Raw genomic sequence first — 12984 nt, 5'->3', positions numbered from 1 at the left:
TGAGCCCCAGTCTCGGTGGCTCAGGAATGGGCCAGCTGCCTGGCTGACGGCAGGGCGTAGCAGGGCTGCTGGGGCTGGGGCCTCTCCTCTGGGTGCACGTGGGTGACAAGCAGCCCGGGCACCTCTGCCTTCAGGTCTGGGGCCTCCATGTGGATGATGAAGGCTGTCCAAGGGCCCGTCTTCTGTTGCCTAAGGGCGAGCAAGTGTCGTGGAGTGGGGTGGGGCCCAGACCAGGCCTGAGTCCAGTGCCCGCATCTCTGAGTCTGTGCCTGTGAAGATGCCTCCAGTGCCCCAGACAGCGCCTCCCCTGCCTCTGTGCTGCCACGGTCCCCAGGAGGGTGCCTGTGGTAGGTCCCAGCCCTCGCCTGGCTGCTCAGGAAGAAAGGCCCTTTCTGGATCCCTGGAGGCATGTGCCCTACAAAGACTCTGGAGATGCTCCCAGCAGCCTCAGCAGTCTCTGCACAGACTCACGGGCTTCTGTCTTTTTCAACTCAAAACCCATGTGTGCCCTGGGCCCAGAAAGCTGAAAGGAGCTGCTGGGTGGCCATGGTGACAGTCCTTGACTGTCGCCTCAGACCTGGCCTCGCTGTGCCAGCCCCCACCTCCCAGCATCTCCCAATCTCTGGTCCTGGATTGTGGTGAAGCCAGGGTCAGTGTCTGATGTGGTTCTACAGGCCCATAGTTCTCAGGGTCCCCTGTGTGGTCAGGGACGCCTGGCCTGTGCTTGGCTCTTGCTGGGAGAGTGGGAAGCTGTGAGCTCAGCCCTCGGCCTCTGGTCAGGACCCCCTGGGTGAGGACAGCCTGGGGCCCAGGGTCAGGCACACCTGCCTGTTCACAGTGAATGCTCCAGGGGCCTGGGCTGGGCAGCCCCTGTGCTGTGATTTACTAAGGTACTCCTGTCACTCCATAGCATCCCTGCCTCATTTGCTGTAGGTGTCTCTGACTTCCTAGCTTGACGGATAAATTGAGTACAGCCTGGCAGGGCACAATTCTAATTTCATGAAACGGCATCAGATACCTTTGCAAAGGCATGGTCGTCAGGAGGCCCACTGTGCTCTGGAGACAGTCAGTGTAACCGGTGGCCCCTGTTCCTTGGGGCCAAGTCAGCGTCTGCTGTGCTGCAGACAGCCGGGCCACCAGGCACTGCCCGCCCAGCCTTCTCCAGCTGCGGTCTCAGCCTTGACTGCTTATCCTCCCCCTTGGACTATTTTGCAGGGAAGGAAGGAAGAGTAATCCAGGAGGGCAAGCATGAAATGGGGCTGGGCCCCAGTTTTGCTCCTGGCTAGCTGGCTGCCTTTGGGTAAGCCCAGTGGCGTTAGCAACCCCTGTGTCCCCGAGAGCTCCGGGGCTGCTCACTTGGTGCTGTGGGCTTGGTGCTTCTGGCTGGCCTCTCTTGGAAGACTCAGGGGGGTTCTGGGGGCCTCTGCTCAGGCGAGGTGAGCTGGCCGTGTGCCCTTGGCCATGTCTCTGATCCCAAATTCCATATAGTGCTTGTCTTCCTGAACATGGCAGCCCTTCCCCGACAGCCTGGCCGGCCTTGCCTTATTTTCTGGGCTTCTGCTGGTGTTTGGCATCTTCTACTGAATCCTCCCTCCACCCCCACCCCCAATCCACATATCTTTAATGAGAACTTGAAATTCAGAACACAGGAAAGGAATTTCAAACTCCGAATAAGCCCAGAAACCATTGGCCTTAGAAGACGCTGGGGGAGGCCGGCTGGCAGGTCAGGGGTGAGGCTGGGATGGAAGGTGGGGGTTTGGTAATGGGCTGTGGGGGAGGACGTGAGCCTGTCCAGCCTGAGCTCTAGGCCTCGGGCCCAGGCTGCAAGCCCAGGGTCTCCAGCTGAAAGCCCAAGCTATGGGTGTGGGCGTGGGCCTGGGGCTATAGGTCTGGGTCGCAGGCCTTGGGGCTGGGGCCAAGTCCCCTTTGCTTGATGTTCCTGTCTGGTGTCCACAGGACCCTGTGTGAGGGGATCGGGCCTTCAGGGAGCTAGCCCCCACTCCATGCACCTAATTGTTAACTGTTCCCACGCAGCCCTGGGCTGAGGTCAACACACTGGCTGGAAGGGCGGAGCTGGGTGGAGGGCCCAAGGTGACCTCAGGCGTCCAGCTTTCCATCTGCCTGGGCCTTTGAGTGGCAACGGGGAGATGCATAGAAGCTGTGTGTTGTGGTGTAGTGAGGGGCACAGCCTGCCTGGCACATAGCTCCAGAACCTGGGTGCAGGGGTGTGTGTGTGTGTGTGTGTGTGTGTGTGTATAGGGGACCCTTTCTTCTAGTGAATTCTGAGGGAAATCTGATAGATCTGTGTGGCCCTGGTGGAAGCTGGCAGGAGGTGCTGGCTGGCAGTTTCTTCCTGCCTCCCCAAAAGCAATATCTGGAAGTGGGTGTGAAGCACCCTGCTATTTATGTTCTGCTGGGGAAGGTGACACACCTGCCCTGGGTGTCCCAATGGGGGGTGGGCATCTGTCTGGGTGGCGGGATCTCCCTGCGAGGTCGGGGTGCCTCCTTTTCAGGGTTGCTGAGACGGGTGTCCTGTTTTCCCCGAGAAGCCCACGGGCTGACCAGGGTGATCTCGGGGGCTCATGGAGCCTCAGGAAATCATTTTCACTAATAGTCTGTGTCATCCAAGATCAGTTGCTGGGTTGCAGATCGCCTGGGGAAACGGAAGGAAAATGACGGTTTTAACGCGTTTCACAGACTCAGGCCGGGGATGAGTGTGTGCACTGGGCAGCTTAGGTAATACCCAGGAGAGAGTGTTAGGAAGGGCAAGGGGTGAGGGAGCGGGGAGGGTCCTTTTCTCTCCTCCCTGGCCATGCTGGCCTTGGCAGAAGGGTCCTGCTCAGTGCTGCTGGCCTGGGAACCTGACCAGGACCAGAGGCAGAGCTCTGAGGCTGTGTGACCTTCTGGGGAGAGGTGGTTGAGGTACCCACCCCCCTCCCCGCCGCCAGGCATTCTGAGAGGCATCTCGAATCCCTGTTCTCTGCTGTTCCCAAGGCCAGCTCTGTGCCCAGGGACACCGTACTGGGGTTCAGGGACAGAGCGCCCTGTGGTATTGTCCTCTCTGGTGTGTGTGTGTCTCATCCTGTGTGGGACTGTTGAGGAGGGAGCCCCAGGGAGCTTGAAACAATAGAAACGTTAATATGGTTTGTCTCTGTGCCTCCACCTAAATCTCATCTTATAGCTCCCATAATTCCCCTGTGTTGTGGGAGGGACCCAGTGAGAGATGATTGACTCATGGGGGCGGGTCTTTCCCATGCCGTTCTCGTGATAGTGAATGGGTCTCACGAGATCTGATGGTTTGAAAAACGGGAGTTTCCCTGCACAAGCTCTCTCTCTCTCTCGCCTGCTGCCATGTGAGACGTGCCTTTCACCTTCTGCCGTGATTGGGAGGGCCTCCCAGCCGCGTGGAACTGAACATCCAATAAACCTCCTTCTTTTGTAAGTTGCCCAGTCTCGGGTGTGTCTTTATTAGCATCGTGAAAACGGACGAATACCCACGTATTCTCTCACAGCTCTGTGGGCCAGGAGTCTGAAATGAATCTCACTGAGCCAAGATCAAGGGTGGACAGGGCTGTGCTCCCTCCAGAGGCCCCAGGGGAGAATGTGTTTCTGGCCCGTCCCAGCTCCTGGGGGCTGCCAGCCTCCCTTGGCTTGTGGCTGCATCGTGCCAATCTCTATCCTTGGGTCATATCACCCCCTCTTCTTCTGATAGTGTCCCTGTGCCTCCCTCTTGCAAGGATGCCTTGATTGCATTTAGGACTCACCCCAGTAATCCAGGACAGTCTTCTCATCTCAAGAGCCTTCCTGTAAGCACATCTGCAAAGCCCTTTCTTCCCATAGAAGGTACCCATCTCAGGTTGCAGGGATCCAGACCCAGCATCTTTGGGGGCACCATGCAGCCAGCTACAGGATGTGAATGGCCCTTGCGTACAAGGCTGGCCACGCAGTGCACAGCACACCTGGGAGGCGCCCATCTGGGTCATGTGGAGGAACAGCACTGTAGATTTCACTTACTCCTTCCCAGGGCATATAGCCCAGAGGCACAGCCCAGGCAGGCCCTGGTCCTGCTGCCTCCCTCACTGGACCCTCCACCTGGTGGTGTGGGAGCTCTTCCCTGCGTGCCTGAGTGCCAATCTCAGCCTGGCAGTCCTCCCCCATCCCCCGCATTAAGGGACCTGGAGAGGCTGACTCCAAGACCACTTGCACAGAGAAGCCAATGCTGCTGTTGACACTGAGGGCCTCTCTTAGCTTCCCAGAGACTGACCTTGGGATTCCGCGAAGGTTGCCACACAGTGAGAAAGACCCTGAGTCATGTGTTGGGCATGTGGTCTCTGTTTCAGACAGTGCCATTTGCAGAATGTCAAGACAAGAGTTGCAAACTCAGAGACCTGCAGGGCTTGGCAGGCAATGCCAACAAGGACAGCAGTGGAGGAAAAACAGATAATTGCACCCCCCCTTGGCCTGGCTTTCATTTCTCTCCTTTTGATAGAAACATGGATGACCAAGAATACATCTCCACTAAAGAGAAACAGCAGCAGGAATGCAGCACCTGTGGTGTCCAGCCCTGGCCTTGCCATGGGCACAGGGCGTCTGGGAGACCCTGCAAGGAGCGACAGACCCCCCTCAACTCCCTTGACCTCAATCTGGTAGAAGTGTGGGTCTGGTGCAGCTGAACATCCTATCAAGAGAATCCAGACATCAGAATTTTTATGTGAACCTTCCTGATGTTAAAATGTGTCTTGAAATTTCTGGAATGAGAGGATGAACTGAGAGGGCTCCAGGAATCCAGCCGAGGCACTGAGCTCAGTGAGTCGGCAAGAGCTGGCTTGGCAGGGCCCAGGCTGACCCAGGTACAAGACACAGCCCCTATCATCAAGCAAGAGGACCAGGCCTCAGAGGTCTGGGGAGTCACTCAGGAAGTGCCAGGTTGGAGACACAGGTCCAGGCACAAGGACGCTGGCCAGGTCCAGGGCTCAGCCAGCAAATCCAACCAAAGCCCTCTTTCCACAGAAGCCTCCACATCAGCTCTCTGCCTCCAGCCCTGGGCCCTGTACACCCAGTGGGAGCTCTCATGCCTGGGGTCCCGTCCCGTGCTCACTATATGGATCGAACAAAACACGGTCCCCCATTGGCTCTCTGTGATGCAGAGGCAGAAGCTTACTCTGCCCTCCTCTGTGGGTTGCTCTCCTGGGGCTCCCCCGGGTCTGGCCTTGGGACAGAGGAGGGGCAGGTGCTTCCCGTCCTGGGGAACTGCTACCAGGCTGCCGTGCATACACCCCGCTGGGCTGAAGGAAGAGGAGTCAGACAGCAATGTGCCAGTGACCTTGGCTGCCTCCACTCCAGACGCCGCTGGTGCCAAGCCTCTGCCTGCTGCTGTCAGGCTGCACCGTCCTCCCTGACGCGCAGAGGAGGCACACCACCACGGGAACCTCTCAGCCTCGCTGCACCAAGGAAAGCCCGCCAGGAGATAGAGGACAAGCGCCGGCACAGGGCAGCTCCTCCATGTGGCTGAGCGTGGCTACCACCTGTAGCCCACAGCCAGCCCTTCCCCACCAGGCCAGGAAGAGCCCCCTCCTGATCCACAGTCTCCACCCTGTGACTTTGCCTTGAGTTGGGTAGGAGTTTTCCAGGCTGCAGGGGATCCTGGGGGAAGAGTGGGCAGGGGAGGGGACCTTAGGTTTGACAGCTCCCCCTGGGTGTGCAGGGCCCAGGACTGGAGGCAGGGAGCTGATGGGGCAGCCTCTGTGGAAGCTGCAGCCTTGAATGACCCAAGGTGGTGATGGCGCCCTCCAGTCTCAAAAGAGTTGAGTGTTTCAGCAAGCTTGTGCTGGTTGCAGTGTGAGGGAGGCTGGAGTCAGGGAGGCTGTGGGGGAGGCCGGAGCAATGGCATAGGAGAGAGAGAGGAGCTCTGTTCTGTCAGGCCACAGGACCGGGGAGCAGGCGAGACTCATCTACTCAGTGGCGAGCAAATAGCCAGCTCCACTGACACAGCAGATGTGAGGCTAGGCCTGGTGGGGGTTGGGGGGCCCAGGATGGGGCAGGACGGCTATTGCTTTGTTGGGGGGGTGCAAATTTGCTGAATGCCAGGTCAGAGAGCTCTTCTGCCCTGTAGCTGTTGACGTCCATCTCAGCTTCCTGTGGCTGCTGTATCAACCTACCACGCCTTAATGGCTTAAAACAGTATACATGTATTCTCTCACAGTTCTGGAGCTCAGAAATCGGAAATAGGCTTTTAGGGGCTAAAATCAAGGTGTTGGCAGAGCTGGTTCCTTCTGGAGGTTCCAGGGCAGGATCCATTCCTGGCCTCTCCCAGTTCCTGGGGGCTGCTGGCGTTCCTTGGCTTGTGGCCACATCGCTGCAGTCTCTGCCTCCCTGGTCACATGGCTTCTCCTCTTCTATAGGCAGCTCTCCCTCTTAGAAGGACACTTGTGACAACATTTAGGGCCCGCTGGGACCATCCAGGTTACTCTCCCCATCTCAAGACCCCTAATTTAAACACATTTGCAAAGTCTCTTCTGCCATATAAGGTAACGCTCACGAGTTTTAGGGATTAGGACGTGGACGTCTGGGGGGGTCATGATTCAGCTGACATGTCTGAGTGTCGAACCTCGGGTCCTAAGGGAGAATGGAGAGAGGCCTTTGGCTGGATTTGAAGGGTGAGCCCTGGACCTGGCCAGCGTCTTGTACCCGGACCTGTCTCTGTGTCTCCAGCCAGTCACTTCCCGAGCAACTCCCCGGACCCCTGAGGCCTGGGCCTCTCACGTGGTGATAGGGGCTCGCTCTCATACCCTGGTCGGCCTGGGCCCTGCCAAGCCACTGTTGCCGACTCACTGAGTTCAGCGCCCTAGAGCCCTCTCAGCTCTTCCTCTCTTTCCACCCTGGAGCTGTGCCTGCAGCCCGGGCCCCGGGAAACCCAGGGAGAAGCACTGATTGTGAAACCCGAGGCGGCTCCGGGAGGCGTGCTTCAGGGCTGAGCGCACCCTTGGCAGACGCCGTGGCGCTCCTGTCCTCGTGCAGACCGGGCCCTTGGGATGACTGTCGGAGATGCCAGTGTGGTGATGTGGCCCACGCGGAAGGGGTGGGCGGGGGCCGGCGCTGGGAAAGCCGAGGCTGCACATTCTCCGAGGTTGGAGTTGCCTGGGGTCAGACGGGGAGAGCAGGAGGGGCCAGCTCCCAGGCCTGGCTGGCTTTCCGGCTGGCGTCTGCTGCTCGGAGGACTGCCCTGTGGGTCTTCCCACCCCCGGGCTGTGAAGGCAGAAGCGAGGCTTGCACCCCGGAGAGGGCTTGGCCCCCCTTATCCCGCAGGGGAGACGTGCCAAGGTGCGCTCCCCCTCCACGGCGTCTGGGCCTGGCACTCCGCCTGACAGCCCCCACGTGCGCAGCTCCTCCCCTGCGCCTCCGACATAAATTTAGTCCCTGAGTCTCAGGCCTGCCCTTCCCCCGCCACCTCTCGCCTCCCGACATGGTTTCTGGTTCACGGGTGGAGCCGACCAGGTGAATGTGGCTGGCAAGGGCCTGGATCTTTGGCGGAGCACCGTGGGCAGGTGACAAGCGTGACCCGGAGGATGGTGGCCTTGGCCCTGGCTTGGCTGCAGCCCCAACTCGAGTGCGGGGACAACTCTGGAAGACCGGCCAGTGGTTCTGAGGAGCTGCATTAGGGCTGCTCCCACAGATGCTTCAGCGCGAGGTGGGTGAGTGGGGTGGACAGCAGGCAGTTTGGTGCAGGGGTCAGTGTGCTCAGCTCCACCTGGCATGCTGCTGTGCTGGCTCACTGAGGGGCCCAGGGCAGCTCACTCAGCCCCTCTGGATCTCCGTACCTGGGTGCCGTGGCACAGGGGTTGTGGAATTACACAGGGCACAGAGCGCCTGCCCGGTGCTCACTGTGACACTTGCTGAGGCTCTCCGGCCCCCTTTCCCTAGTCTGCCTTGTCGTCTTCCACAGACACAGGGAACTGATACTTTCTTTCCTTCCCTTGGATCTGTGTTGGGAATGACCTCCAGAGAGCTTTTCTGGTGATGCGCAGGGTAACCACGCCTGGCATGCAGACAGTGCACGGCTCAGGGGTGAAGCCGTCATCTGCTCACGGGGGCATCTGGCGTTTGATTAGCAGCTGTGGGCTGGGCACGCCCCCTCCTCGGGTCCCCGGCACAGCAGAGGCAGGCTCCTGGGAGAGAGATGTCCCCAGGGCATCTTTCCACGTCTGTGACATCTGTGCCTTGGGTGTAGGAGCCTGCTGGCTGGGGTGAGGTTGGGGCAAGGAGCAGTGGGGCCTGCTTGGGACCCAGGTGAGGCTCCCTTCATGCCCTGGGTGCCCCATGGATGACTGTGGAAGAGACATGGGCACCCTGCATAATGGGGACAAAGGGACTGCATCCCATGGTGGGTCCCCAGATGGAGGCCTCTTGGGGACAGAGAGGGGGTGGGGTGACAGGTGAGAGGTGTTGGGTACCAGCATCAGGGCTGCAGAGGCGGCTGGAGGGACATCTGAAGGGGACAGAAAGCACTTCCCCAGCCTGGCTCAGAAACTGCATTTGGGTCCGAGGTCCAAACTCTGCCAATTTGTGCCAGACGGAGGCCTCTGACCACAGGCCCCATCTCCTCTCAGAATTCTCTGCAGGTTGGCAGACACTTCAGCCAGCTCCAAGCCTGAAATCTTTTCTATAAAAATTTCCAATTTTCTTTGACCTGTTTCTCTTTGAAATTAATCCTAGGCAGCGCTGTGCTCTGGGCCCTGAAGGAGCTCTGAGCGGGGAAAAGGTCGCACAGTCAGATGGACGTGCGGGCGTCTGGCTTCTCTCTCTCCTGCTCTCTGGCTTCCTTTTTCTCTCCTTCTGTCTCACCCTCTTCCGTGTGCCTGTGCACACACGTCTGGGGTATGGGCTGAATTCTTCCACTGGGATGTCTCTCCCAGAGCTCTTGACGTGGCCCCTTTGGCCGGGGCTTGCCCTGAGGTGTGGGCTGCACCACGAGCAAAGCTGGTAGAGAACCCAGCCAGGAGCGCACTGGCGCCTCCCACGCCTCCCATCCCAACCTGTCAGGATGGTGGTGCACACCCAGAGAGAGCTCACAGGACAGGGCAGGAGGTGACCGGGGTGCTGCACCCGCATGCAGAGGTGGCTGGTGCTGGTCTGGTTGGGAAAAGGCTGGGCACCTGAGTGCCGTGTGGTACTGAACCCAATAATGCTCATTATTACTATAATGCTGCTCCCCGAATCACAGGAGGAATAACAGCATTAGCAGCTCTACTGCTTAGGGGGAGACTGAGACTCGGAGAGGGCACCTTGCCTGCTACCACTAGTGTGTTCTCCTTCATTCACTCGTCACGTTCTTGCTATGTGTCCACCGTGTGTCTGGGGCAGGACCGGGTGCCGGGGCTGTAGCAGTGGAGGAACCTGACTGAGTCCCTGATCTCTGGGCTCACAGCCCAGCAGGGGAGACCCGGTGAGCAGATGCTTGCAGACAGTGGAGAATCCTGTGAACAAAGTAAAATGGGGTGAAAGGGCAGCGTGAGAAGGCAGGCAATGGAGGGAGGTGCCCCAGGTTGGTGGTGATGGGAAAGCCCAGCCCTGGGAAGGGTGTTCCAGGCAGAGGGAACAGCACATACAGGGGCCCTGAGGCTGGACTTACCGCAGCGTGACCAAGGGGCAGAAAGCAGAGCGAGTACCTGGATCCGAGTGGGAGGCGTGCGGGGCCGGGATGGGCAGCACTCATGGCTTTGAAGGGACTGTCGCGGTGAGGGGTGCAAATTCATTCTGGGTGTGGTGGAGGCCTTTGGAGGGTTTTTGGGGGAGAGGGTGGAAGCAGGGAGGCATCCCAGTGACAGATGGCGGTGCCCATGCTGGTGGGGTGGAGCCAGTGAGTTCAGGAGGAGTTTGAGGTGGAGCTTCCAGGACATGGTGTGAAGGAAGGAATCAAGGACGTGTCCTGCCCCTGAAAGGTGACGTGGCTGGGAGGCTGGCTGGGCAGTTGCTGGTGGGGCTGGCAGGTCAGGTGGCCTGGGCCAAGTGCAGGAGCCAGAACTGGCACCCATCACTCTGACTGCACAGCTGCCCGCGTCTACCGCTCTGCATGCCCTGGCCCAGAGGGAGGTGTTTTCCCAGGAAAGAAGGTGCCAAGGCCAAGACCCATGTGCTCCCAGACTCGGGGGCAGGAGCGGGAGCCCCCGATGCAGCCCCACAGGCAGCCAGGCCCGGGGATGAACTGCCACCTCCTCTTGCTCCAGGAGGCAGAGGTTCTGCTCTGTGGGGCAGACTGTCAGGGACAGTGTGAGGTTTGGGGTCCCATGGGCGCGCGTGCATCCTTGTTTCTCTAGCAGGACAGGTCCTGCTTCCCCTTGCCTGCCACTGTGGGGAGGGACCCCAGACTGGCCAGGATGAATGGACGCAGGAACTGTGGCCTGCACGTACTTAGGAGTGTGCAGGGCAGGGTGTGTGGCTGTCTTTAGGGCCTTTGCAGGCAGAGCCTTCCTGTCCACCCCAGGAGGCCGCAGGCAGCGCTACCAGCTGTTCCCCATACAAAAGCTGCCCGAGACAGCTGGAATGCTCCTGCCCCTGGTGCAAACGCTTGAAACTCAGGGTTGGGGACATCCTGGGAGCTGACTTCAGGTTCTGTTCCTGCAAATAGGTGTCTGTTGCTGACCCGGCAGATGGCGGCCTGAGCCAGCCCAGATGCGCTCAAGCCCTGGCCCCGAGCAGCCATCAAGGAGCACTTACTGAGTGACTAAATGAATTAGGAAATCCCAGCGCTTAACAGACTCACCACTTGGGGCAGAGCCAGACTGGCTCCCACAGCAGCTCCCACTTTCTCCAAATCCTCACCAGCACGGGGGCTTTACGGTTTGATATTTTGCTGTTCCAGCAGCAAAGCGGCGTTGCTTTTTGCGCTAATTTGCTTCTTTGATTACTAGTGAGGATGAGTGATCTTCCCTGGGTTCGATTACTTTGTATGTCTCCTCTTCCTGTCTAAGTCCTTTGCCCGTTTATCTCTTGGGGTCTTATATATTGGGATAAGCCCTTTATCTCCTTTAGATATTGACTTTCTGTCATGTTTGATACAAGCTTTTCCCCAGGCCGTAGTTCCTCTTTCCTTTCCAGCTTTGTTAGCGTTAGTTGCACAAAAGCCCGTTTTTCTGTAGCTGAGTCTGAATGATCCTTCTCCTGCCCAGTTGGAGCCAAGTTGGCCGTCAAGGACATGCCCATTTACCGAGGGTCTGTGCGAGGGCGGGCACCCTTCATGGTGTCATTTAATAGGCACGGTAGCCCTGGAAGCAGAGAGAAAAGCAAGGCACAGGGGTACCACTGTCCACGCAGTAGCGGGAACAGCAGGGAGCAAGAAGAACGTGCCGTGTTCCTGGAGTACTTACCGTTGACCGCGTCTGCCACACGCTGCAGGTGTATCATCTCCCGGGATTCTTGTCATGAGCTGTAGGGTTGGTTGGTGCTTTTTCTGTGCCCACGTTACAGATGAGGATACTGAGGTGCCAACAGTCACACAGATTGTAAAAGCTATAGAAACACAGTGGGAGCCAGGCCTTTCGACACCTGCGTCGGGAGGGAGGAGCAGGCTTAGAACCCAGGGCTGCTGACACCCTGCGCAGTGCCCTCCTGTCCCCACTCAGAGCCCAGGCTGGCAAAACCCGGTAGCTTGTGACCCCATCTGGTTGTTGGACAACGGGCCTTCCAAGCACCAAGGCCTGGAACTCCACTTAACAGATGTAGAAACTGAGGCCCAGTGAGGGTGCGTGAGGATGTGCCTCCAGGTCACTGAGCACATTAGCTTGGAGGAGAATCTTTTGCTTACAGTGGAATTTCCAGCATTTTGAGGAACGCCTGGCACACAGTTGTTACTTAAATATCCGTGAAAAGGAAGAATGAGCATAGTGCCTAGGAAGCCTGGTCACCCAGTGCTCACTCCAGGAGCAACGGTTGCTCCTTGGAGGCGTTGGAGGGCTTGGCACTGATGCCTGCTATTGTTGCCACAGTGTCAGGGCTACAGACTCAGGTTGGCAGCTGTGGGTGGCTACTGGTCCCATGGACCCGTGGGACATCGGGTGGCCCTGGGCCTTTGTCAGTGCCACTTCCTCACACCTGACCAGGACTGACTTGGCAGGCTTGTGACCCACCCAGCAGGGCCCTGTGCCCACTGCAGCGCTCTGTCATCCCCGCCTTAGAAGTCTTCATCACTTTTGGAGCAAGGGACTGTGCGTTTCCATTTTGCACTGTGCCCTGCAAATCAAATGGCCAGTGCTGTTCATCACTCTTTCTCCTGTGACTCTGCTTCCTCCCTGTGGTCTCATGGAGCCGTGGCCCAGGCCCTGAGGTTGAGGACACGGGGTACTGCACAGTGGCCAAAATTGCGAGTGCCCAGTAGACACTGGTTCTCTTCCTTCCAGGCCCGAGCACCAGCACTTTCTGACAGTTAACTGTCTGTCCTTTACTTGGGAATGTCTGATGCCAGACTGCAGATGGTGAGGAAGATGGCCCCATCCATGCTGGAATGACAGATCTGGTGTCAGGAATGTGCCCCTGTGACTGCCACAGGCCTGACTGGTGCCTGAGGGTGGCAGTGCGTGAATCCCAGCCTCCATCATGGGGATGCTGTCGGGCGGGAGCACTGCTTCCAGCGTGCCTTGGCCACTGTTCCCTGCGCGGTTGTCTCTGGACATAAAGTACCTGTGGAATCCCAGGGCTGCTCCCCTTCCTGTCTCCCTTGATTCATCCAGCAGATCTCTACCCGGCACGCACAGCGGGGCCAGGCACTGGGCCAGGCTCTGGGACCAGACAGACACAGCCCTGACCTCATACAGCCCACAGTGCACTAGTCAGTTCACAAATATCTGCACAATGAAAAACTTGGGAAGTGCCACAGAGTGGCCCTGCAGTCACTGGACGTTGGGCTGAGGCCTGGAGTGGGGGCTGCAGTTCCCCAAGAGGAAAAGGGGCCAGGGCAGCAGATGCGAGGTACCTGAGGGGTGAGGACGAGGC

The 12984-nt window shown here is 58.6% G+C and overlaps 1 protein-coding gene across 2 annotated transcripts in view; it reads left to right on the top strand.

Annotated features, from left to right (window-relative positions):
- The window catches only part of ADAMTS2 (ADAM metallopeptidase with thrombospondin type 1 motif 2), a 230117-nt gene that overhangs the window by 65840 nt on the left and 151293 nt on the right, over positions 1-12984 (top strand). The window lies entirely within an intron of this gene.

The sequence above is a fragment of the Theropithecus gelada genome, chromosome 6, assembly GCF_003255815.1.
Source record: "Theropithecus gelada isolate Dixy chromosome 6, Tgel_1.0, whole genome shotgun sequence".
Classification (NCBI taxonomy): Eukaryota; Metazoa; Chordata; class Mammalia; order Primates; family Cercopithecidae; genus Theropithecus; species Theropithecus gelada.
The sequence above is the reverse complement of the archived record's forward strand: the minus strand, read 5'-3'. Positions and strand labels throughout refer to the sequence as shown.